Genomic DNA, 10,308 nt, shown 5'->3' with positions numbered 1-10,308 from the left:
CCTGGCCACTGAGAAAGGTGGGAGGTTGACCTGCCTGGGGTGAGGACGTGCTGGCCCGAGAATGGAGGCGGGGTTCCCCCATCCCAGCTGTCCTTCTGGCCCCATAAGGCTTGGACCCGAAATAGCAAGTTCACCCCAGGTCAGCCTTGCTAGAACTGACCCTGCACCCCACCCCAGCAAGGCTCGGTCCGCGCCTTTGAGACCTGCTCACGCGGGCAAGGCCTCCTTCTAGACGTCTCCTCTCAGACTGGAGTGGAAGTGACCTTGGAGTGGGGTGAGCCCGGCCTTGAGAAAGTGAAGACTAAATGGTTACAACTCCAAATTGCGGGAGGAGTCTGACCTTGCTCAAGGGGGCCCGGCCACCGCCGAGGGCTCCCCGCCTCCATGGGTTCCACCGCCACAGGCCGAGCCACCGCCCTGTGCCGATGAGCCCCTGTGGCGAGGCCTTCGAGGACCATGGCACCAGGGGCTGACACAGCCTCCCTCTGCGGTGAGCCCTCTCTCTGGCGCGCCCCGAACCAGACCTGAAAGCCTACAGATAGACACTTCGAACAATCCGGGAGAGGGAAGAAAATCAAACCAAAACAAAACAAAAGCAGCCTTCCTGGGTAAACGCAGCGGCTACTCCTTAAAGTTTTCCTGACTTCTCATAAAGGTGGCCTGGCCATTTACAGTAAGGGCAGAATAATGTTTGCGACTGTACGACATAACTATCTCCAGATTTGCCTCTCCCACGCCCCCAGCTAAGGTTTTCAACAAGAGAAAGCAGCTAATGCGTTTGCACACATTAGACATCTTGAACACATAATTACAGGCTGCAGACAGACTGAACGATAAAATATCTCCGCTCGATATTTTTTGGAAGCCTTTTGCGACCGTGCCTGGAATAAATAACAACCTCTTTCTATGTCCTTGGCCATCCAACTGCAGAACACCCCTCACCTCACCTCATTTCGGTAGAGCTTTTGAAAAAACAGTGGCGGGGTAGGGGGTGGGAAGGCAGAGAGTGAGGCTGTCGTGATAAGGTCTCCCAGCCGCTCTGATTGTGGACAGAGACTAGCGACCAGCGACTATACAAAAGAAAATGCATTCCGTGCCCCGAGGCCACGGCTCCTTGTTACAGGAGACTGCCAGTAGGGCCCTCTAGGCCTCCGGGCTCTGGGTACCAAGCTGTCCCCAGCATCTTCTCTACCCGAAGACTAAGAAAATTAAAGGGGCAGACTAGATTGTTGAGTTCTTGCCTCGCAATGACCCTGCAAACCCAGTTTCTAGATTGAGCTTCCTGCTACCTGGGGAATCTAGAAGAAGAGGAAGAGCGGAATGGCGCAGCGAGCCTGTAGAAAGAAGCATAGGTAGTTATTTCCATCCACAGAGGCCTGGGTCTCTAGCTTCCCTTGAGTCTTAGTTGTGTGGTCTGTAAAATGGAGATGATTATAATAACCTCGGGACCTACTTCACAGGTCGTTATGAGGAAGCACTTAAATTTTTTTTATTGCTGTACAACTTACATATAGCTGAGTATACAAATCTCAAATACCCAGCTGAGTGATTTTTTATATATGTATACACTTGTGAACGGCTACAAAGATCAAGGTATAGAGTGGCGTTACTAGCTCCCAGAAGTTTCTGTGAAATAAGGAATTTTTAAACTAACTTTAGTAGGTGATGATATTGTCTCCAGCTCAGAGATTAAGAACCCCATTTCAGTACACGGGAGTTTCCTGACCTCCGGGGAAAGAACTACTAAATAATTGGTTGGACATGTGGCTCAGTAGCGAGGCACTTGTGAGCAGGCACAAGGCCTTGTCATCGATATTCAATGCTGAAAAATATAAATAAAATATGCATCGCTTCTGTTACAATTAACAATAATATTAATATTTTGGCAGGGCATCATTATACGTCCTGTTAGTTCTAGAATTCCCTATGCAAATCAGGTTGTCATTGAACTCACCGAGATCCGCCTTTTGAGTGAGCAAAAGCTTGCACCACCAGCACAACTGATGTTTACTGTTACCACAGGTATGAGCTGTGGGAACCTCTGCTCGAGAGGCGAGAGGCGCATTAGAGACCTTGCCTACAAGTACTCAGGGCGGGGAGCAGGGGTTAAAGACGAGGCTCGTGTTTATTTTTGAGACAACATAGTTCTCCATGGGCATGGACAGGGTATGCATTTCCAGACCAGGAACTGGTCCCAGAGGGAAGTCTGAGGAGACACTGTAAAGCTAAGGTCCAAGCTTTGAGATGCTTCACTTTAGTGCTTTCCCGAAGCCAAATATAGCTTGATTAAAGGAGAAACTTTCCCAAAGTGATTATTGGCCAATATGTGAGCAGGTATATCCCAACAGCTAACATAGTCAGCTGATCACAAATTAACACACACACACACACACACACACACACACACACACACACACACACACACACGCAGTGAAACCTCCGCATCCAGTTTTCCCCAGAAGTCACCGTTAGTAATCACTTTTTAAAAGTACAGACAGAGGCCTCGCTGTTCACACTGTCCTGGCATTGTAAGAGAGCTCTCCACTGACAGGTGTATTGGCTTAGAAAGCTATATTCAAACCCAGTGACTCAGACAGAGAAAACCAAAGAGAAAGCTAACCTTGTATGGCCCACAGAGAGGTGGCTGTAGTCCTGATCTAACGTGAATGAGCTTGGCAACCTCCAGCCTAATCAGCTAAGCTGACTTAGCTATCACTACCAGAGGACCCCCACTCCAGTTGCCTGGAAGCAGAACCATGCTGGGAGAATAATCAAGGCACTGACCATGACTTTGGAACTTCAGCCATTCTCTGAGCTGAGGGGAAATTGGCAGTGGCGCTTGGAGTCTTTAACTATTCTGTCTTAGTACCCATTAAGGAAAAAAAAAACACTTCGGTCATTAGGCCACCCTGGGTGTCCACCTCCGATTCCATTTCCTTAGTCTCCTTTGGACCTCTATGGGGTGGCCCCACGTTTGTCCCTCCCAAGTCTAGGCAGAGGCAGGAGGTGAGGCTCGAAGCCCAGGGCTGTGCCCCCAGACCTTGGACCCTGCCGCATCCGCTAGGAAAGTCACAGGAAACGCGTTTACCACCTGGACGACCTTGACTGCAGCCGATTAAAGTTTAATCCGAGGTGTGTGCTCAGCCTGGCCGCGTTATTTAAACACATCAAAGGTCATAAAAAGATTCCAAAGGCGTGAGCGGAGCGACTTGGACCCGCACGGAGTCCGCCTTTTATTCTAGCTGACTTCCAGGGCTAGGATTTGGAGCGACGAAGGGGCCGTGAGAAACAAAACCAGCCGGGGGAAACCAAGTCCCTGAAAACAACGCTTTGTAATTCCGATTAACTTGGAAGACATCTAGTGGGGAGAGATCGCAACTGCAGTGACGTCCTCGAGCATCCTCTGCCTCTGCAGGGAGAGGTGCGAGGCCCCTGAGAGAAGCCAATCTCCCCAGTGCAGACTTTAGCCGGCCACATGCTCACTCAACTGTCAAAGATCTCAGAGCAGGTTCCGAGGGGTCCTTTCCCCAGCTCTGGTTGAGTCTCCAGACTGTGGTACTAGTTAGTATCCAGTTGATAACATGTTGTCCACAATTCCAGAACAGTCTGTTCCAATTCTTCGAGAAGCACCTGATCCTACATTGGAAGAGCCCCAGATACCTATATATAAGTGACAGAGTAGAGTCACTTAAGGCCAGAGGCAAGAAAGACAGCCTGCCAGCTCTGGACTGCAGTCCACTGGGCAGTTAGCAGACAGCAGGGACTCAGCTACCCAGGGTGCTCAGGCAGCATTATCAACTCATCTCCATTGTGGACTCCTGAGACCACACCTCACTCCGTGTGGATATGCGGAGGACACCCATGCTAAACCACCCTATGGGAATAAACTTCACGTATGGACCACTTTTTCTGTCTCCCTCGCCCAGCCCTAGCAGCAGCTGGAACTTTGAGGCCAAATCAACATTCTGTGCTCCAGAGAGGTTCCTCATAGTTCCTCTGGGAGCTGGATTCATCTGCTTTAAGAGAATGAGGATATCCTTATCCCGGGCAGCCTCCTGGCTGATTATAATGAGGGGGGGATCTCCATTTGTTATGATACCATGTCATCCTAGAGTTTTCAGGAAAAGAGTAGCATCAGGATGCTGCTTGTCTTTGTGATTACAAGGTGATGGGGGAGGGGACTAGAGAGATAGGTCGGTGGTTAAGAGCGCTTGCTCTCGCAGAGGACCAGTGTTTGATTCCCAGCACCCACATGGTGACTCACAGCTATCCATAACCCCAGGTCCAAGGGATCCAATCGCCACACACATAGTGAACATACATGCAGGCAGGCAAAACATCCATACAACACAAATTAAAATAAATCTTTTAAAAACTAAAACGAAAGCCAAGAGACATTGTTCTACATCATCTTCTAATGTATGAATCCCAGTATACTGTGGAGCCAAAAGTGGATCTCAATACAGGAACCTTCTGGAGGTAAAGGCTGCAAAGGACACAGTGGCTTCTGGGAGCTGTCCCTGTAGCAAGGCCTATTCATCCTGTCTTTTTCATTGCCAGGACCAGGACTATCCGTGGCTTTGGGAAATGGCCTCTTCTCTTCTGTGTTTCCCAATAAGTTACTTTCTCTACATCTACACATAATCCTGTCTGGACTTAGAATCCCCTTGATTCTCAAAGGATGGTCTTTGCTTACTCCCATATTTAAGAAAAATAATTAAAAATTGGAAATGGTAGATGGGACCATTCGTGGCCAAAATGCTTTACAACTTTTCATAAACAGTAGCCAGTTCTCTTCACGGATGTGAAGTGCATGCTCCAAAGACTACAAAGTCTGTGGCTCTCTCCGCTCCCGCCCCAGTCCATACTACCTGTTGGCTAGATGGAATTTATCCCCTACCATAGGAAACTTACTTAGGTTTTATTGAGCCCGCTAAGAATAACTGAAGCAGCCCTAGGTGGGGGCTGGGAGACAAGGACAGCAGCTGAATTAACCAGAGAATGAAAGTCTAAGATCTGAACGCAAAGGAACCCAGGATCCAATGGTAGGGAGTAGCCCAGGTCTCATGCTGAGTTTAGAGGGAGCTGTTTGGAGCCTTTCAGATTCCTTACTCACTCCAAACTTAGGCACACGTGCACAACCTGAAAAGTCCCCTGACCTTGGCCAGCCCACCTAGCTAGTTAATCTAGATTAACAGTGAACTTCTAGTTAGATTCTACGCAGGTCCTACCATCGCCACTACCATACATTCTCCACACTCCGTCCTGTTTCTAGCACAGCTGTAGGGACTTCTATTCCTGGGGTGACAAACGAGTCTGCTTGCTCTCAGTGACATCAAATTACTTTGCACCAGCCAAGGGTCCCATGACCCTACATAACCTCACATTAGATCCTAAAAATGTAAAGAAATATGGCCTTTTTAAAAGTGGTTGAGAGCAAGTAATTGCTAGCAGGCTTGAGGGGCTGTCCCCAACTCAGCTACTGACCAAAGCAGATCCCAGCTGGAATTCACATGCTTCACCTCTCTATAGACAGAAACTCAATTTTGAATTTAACTCTGGACCCTAATCAGGTTCTCAGCGTTCAAATTATTTTTGTGTAATTAGAGAAATCACAAGGAGGCTTGAAGCCTGGGCAGCAAAAATGGGACCTCAGTGGGAGGTAGGGGATGGGGGTGTAGAGACAGCACAGCGTGCTTCTGGAGCAAACTAGGCTCTGCGGAGCGGGGAGCTTCCACGTCCATTTTAAAACACAGGTCTTTCTTGAGTTGCCGTGGCTTAAATATTTTGTCAGGAATTACAGCTTCACTGTTTCCTCATTTCCCTTCTTCCTAGCTCTCTCTTCGTCTGGTAGTGTCTCTTTTCCCAATTCCCTCTTCCTTTGAATATTTTATATTCTTCATTCTGCAGTCTTTGCCCTGACCTTGACCCAAGCTTTAACTCCCTTAGTGAACTCCATCTTAACATCGGGAGACCTAAGACACCTCCTCTCTTGCCAGCCACTGTGCCCTGGGCCACTCAAGAGCAAATTTGTTAGGGTTACAGTCAGGGAGGCAATGCCCTAGGAACATTTCCAGAGCTTTTTGCCACAAACTATTGAAACTGACAGAAAGTATATGCACATAAATTCTCCTGTTTAATTTATACATCCCTTATGAGTTAGTCAAATAGCACTTTGCCATGAACAATTATATATACTTACTGTAAAAATCATCCCAGATATTTAGCACCAAAAAAAGGGTAATTAAAAAAATTTTAAACAGCCTAATACTTTGGCCTTGGAAAGAAATTGGGCTGGGTGGGGATGAATCTTATTAAGCAGCTGCAGGTTATAGAATTTGTCAAACTCAAGAATTTTTATAATTTGGTTTTGCCATTTTGGTTTCTAAAGTTGCTAAGACTTTTATTTAAATCAACTTCAGTTTTCTGAACCCCACGTTCATTTTCAAATAGATCATTGAGTTAACGAAACGGCAATGCTTTTATTCACTATTTTTTTTTAAAAAAAAAGCTCTTGTTGCAACGCAGATGGGATATTTTTAAAAGTACATAGAACTATTTGTCTTCTTGAAAATAACCATCACTTTATATCAGTCCAGTATAGCTCTCTCCTCTTAGTTTGATCATTAGACATTTCTTTGGGGTTCTACAGGGAAAGGGTGTTTTAAATTAGGATATAGTCATTTGCTTAGAATGAAAATGCATCAGATCAGAACACGGACAGACACGTTAATCTTACAGGACTTACAGAACTCTTCAGTGGCTCACGAAAAAGGTTGATACAATCCCTCCTGTGACTGTGTGATTTTTATAAAGAAGACACATACAATTTCAGATAAAATCCCAAATCTTTTTGGATTAGGTTCCTTCTCAGTGAAACTTTGGTTTTTATCTAGTCCCAAACTGATAGAACTCATGTTCCACCCTTTTTTCAATCTTGAAATATCCTCAAAACCTTACAGTGAGAGCAAAGTGGTTCAATGCCTGGAATTTAATTTAATTTTAAATATTCAAAAAATGAGCGCAAGGTAAATGATCATAAGGTTAAAGGTAAGCTGGGCAAAGAGGGGTTTGGTACACATTTGCATATATTCTTGGAAATTATATTTTAAAGTATAATTTTTAATTCTTTTAGGCAAAGGTAGAAAATGTTTTCCCTGCAAGGGAGGGGGAAATGTGGTCAACTGGGTAGTTCCTGGAATTGCCCGTTTACCCTTCAGTTCCCAGGAACAAAAAATGACCTTTCTTTCTTTCTGACTTCCCTATGCTTTCTTTCCTCTCCGGCCAGTTCTTTCCCCCAGCCCATAAGCCGAGTATCCAAACCCAAGGTCGGGGGCTGATTAGGGAAGCTTCTGTACCCAGCTACCCTCACCAGAGTGTAAATACCTATAAAAAGTAATATCAAAAAGTTTTCTATTGAGCTGCTCCATTTTCCCAGAGCTTTGGGCCGCGCAGGGCTCCAGTCCTGCAGACAAAGGGACGGCAGCCAGCCGAGGCTCCTTCACAAGCTTGAGACTGCTCAGTGGGGCCCAGAGCTACACAACGATTTCTAGGGGAAGACAGCTGAACCAGATAGGTGCTAATGGCCTTCCACTGGAGACAGGTGTATTTGCAGTATTTACAGAGTCGGGAGGGAATTGGAATAGGACCAGGGGAGACACATCGGCCGCCAGGCTGATTTGACGAGGTGATTTCCCCCCCTTAGGACTTGATATAGTGGTCTTAGTTCGCCAACAACACATTAGGCATGCATTCACTACGCGTGTGCCTGTACGTGCGTATGAAGGCACACACAACGTTACGATTACAGTATATGCCATGCCTGTAAAAATCTGATTACACCTCGGTGTGTACTTGAAGGGGTTTTGAGTTCCCAACCTTTCTCCTTACTGATAAATTTCCATCCTTCTGTTGTTTTGCCTATTAAAAATTCACAACCAGATCAGGAGTGTGGGACCAGTCTTTACAGACAAGGACTTCTGTGGGCCCAGATCTCCTGGCTCCACGCTGATTTCTGCAGAAAAACACTGAGCCAGAAAAGATCAGGCTTATGTGCAAACCCCCCTACTTCCTTCGAATTCTTGAACGTCTTCGGTGTATTTGTTGACATAAAGAATCCACAGCCCCGCTCTGGTTTCCTGTTTTGTAGCAGGCGGTGAGCATCAACCTAGGGTTGGAGTGGGGGCTGGTGGCGTTGGGTACAGACTCCTGGTCCTTTTCACATGGCAGCTGCAGGCGCTGGGTTGTCAGGAGGTACCAGTACCGGGTCCCAGTGGCTGTGAGCTCTCTCCCAGAGTGGCTTGGGCCCCCGCGCAGTCCCACAAGCTGGTCCCTGGCCGGGCTGCCTGTCACTCCCTGTGGAAAGGAGCGTCCTCCTTCAGGTTGAGCCTATTTACTGGAACTTTGGTCCCTCTGCTGCCTACGTTGGAGTCCTTCGGTGAGGACTGAGTTTCCAGATCTGGAGAAGGGCAGCGCGCAGTGAGGACAGGGAAAGCTCCTGCCACCGTCTAACCTCGGCGGGCGGGTGCAGGAGATTGCTCCTCCCCAGAGCCTGAGATCTTCTGTCGGTTCTTCTAAACCGGGAGTGGAAGGTTGCTCTCTCCCTTCTTTGAGACTGTAAGAAACCGAGAACAGTGATACAACTGGGGTTCTCTCTGAGTTTCTGTTATCTATCCTTCTGTAAGTCTCTTTCCTACGGCTGGCTCCGGATCCGGGCTGGTTCCTTTGTACCTGGTTCGATCTGGCAGGCAGTGGATGGACCACTTATCCAACATTTTGCTTTCTTCCAAGTCCATCTCCGAGGTGATCTTAGGTGATCTTAGGAGCAAGGTCTGTGGTTTTCTTCCTTGACTTCCCTTTCCACTTTTATAAGCCTCTGGTCACCATAGTACAGAGTTATTTCCCTTGTTCCAAAATTATCCCCACAGCACCAGATCTTTCTCTTTGACTTCATTATTGCTTCGCTCTAGAAGAAAACCTCAAATGAGTGTTTCAAGCTCTGACATTCCCCTGTGCTCCAGCCAGCCCCGAATTCAGGACAACCCTTTCTCCCCCACAACCTTAAGGCACTACTGTCACCCTGGTGCTTAAAGGCTTGAGGACCCTCAAAAAACTCAGCTTCCCACTTGCTCTGACCTGGTGAGGATTCTGAGATGCTGCCTTCTTTGAGAATTTCTCCATTCTTCCTCTTAGGCCCCTCAGTTCCCTCCCCTTCTGGATCTTTCTTGCTTTGCCATTATCTCTTTGCCCTCAGCCTGCCTGGGGTGGAAACCAGAGGGTTAAGATGTCCTGCAAAGGCAGCTCATAAAGTGGCTTGGATACATTGGAAACACATGAATATCTCCAAATACAAAGTGTCTTTAAAGCCAAACAGGAATGTTTATCCTAATACCAGATCAATGCAAAGAAGTAGTTCCCCAGAGCAGTGCTGATGCTGACAGCCGCCGCGGTAAAGTGAGAGCAGGTAAATTTCATTTGCTAATGAAAATCAAACTCGATTAGACCTTGGTCTCCCTTTGTCCATTTTTTCTTCAACCCTAGGAGCCCAGGATCCTGCAGTCCTGGTTGGTAAGGAGTCCTCTATCAAGAAAAAAAAAACTGAGCCAAAGTCTCAAGCCAGATGCAAGAGGACTGTCAAAGCCCATGGACACTGGCTTGTCCTAGTAAAAAACCAAGAGCAGAAGAAAGGCTATGGAAACTCCTGTAACAAAGGCCTGTCTGCAATCATGCTGCCCTTGAAGGGCTTTGCTGAGAAATCCGGGAGCATCAAACAAAGCTCGGACAGTAAGGAGACTTCTCCAACTTCCACCCCAGCCCGGTGCTTGGCTCCAAGGACCACTGCGGCCTGAAGGTCATTGTGGGTGCCCTAATTTCTCTTTTCTAAGCCATGGAGAACCTGAAGATAAAATTGTTAAGGTGTTGGTGCTTCTATCAAATCTTAGACGAATCCTAAACCTGGGAGACAAAAAGAGCTCAGGAAGTCAGGCCCTGCTAGCTGGAAAGACAGCAGAATTTGCCTGTGCCTTTGGGAAATGAGGAGGAACATTGGAAGAGACTACTGACTTTCCAAGGGCCATCTTTATCTTCTGCCCTTTCTTTCTCCATATCAAGCTGGTCTGGTACTGCCTGGAGCATCGTATTAGAAGTCATTAACGAATCAAATCTCTTCTCTGCCTCTTTTGAAAGACTGAGGGATTATTCTTGTTTTGAAGTGAGTAGAAATTCTAGGAAGTCTTACCCCAAATTATTCCCAAAGTGCATTCTAACTCAAGAAACAATTTCCAGGGATGCCCACAGTTCAATACCTAG

The sequence above is a fragment of the Microtus pennsylvanicus genome, chromosome 21, assembly GCF_037038515.1.
Source record: "Microtus pennsylvanicus isolate mMicPen1 chromosome 21, mMicPen1.hap1, whole genome shotgun sequence".
Lineage (NCBI taxonomy): Eukaryota > Metazoa > Chordata > Mammalia > Rodentia > Cricetidae > Microtus > Microtus pennsylvanicus.
This window is presented reverse-complemented; position numbering follows the sequence as displayed.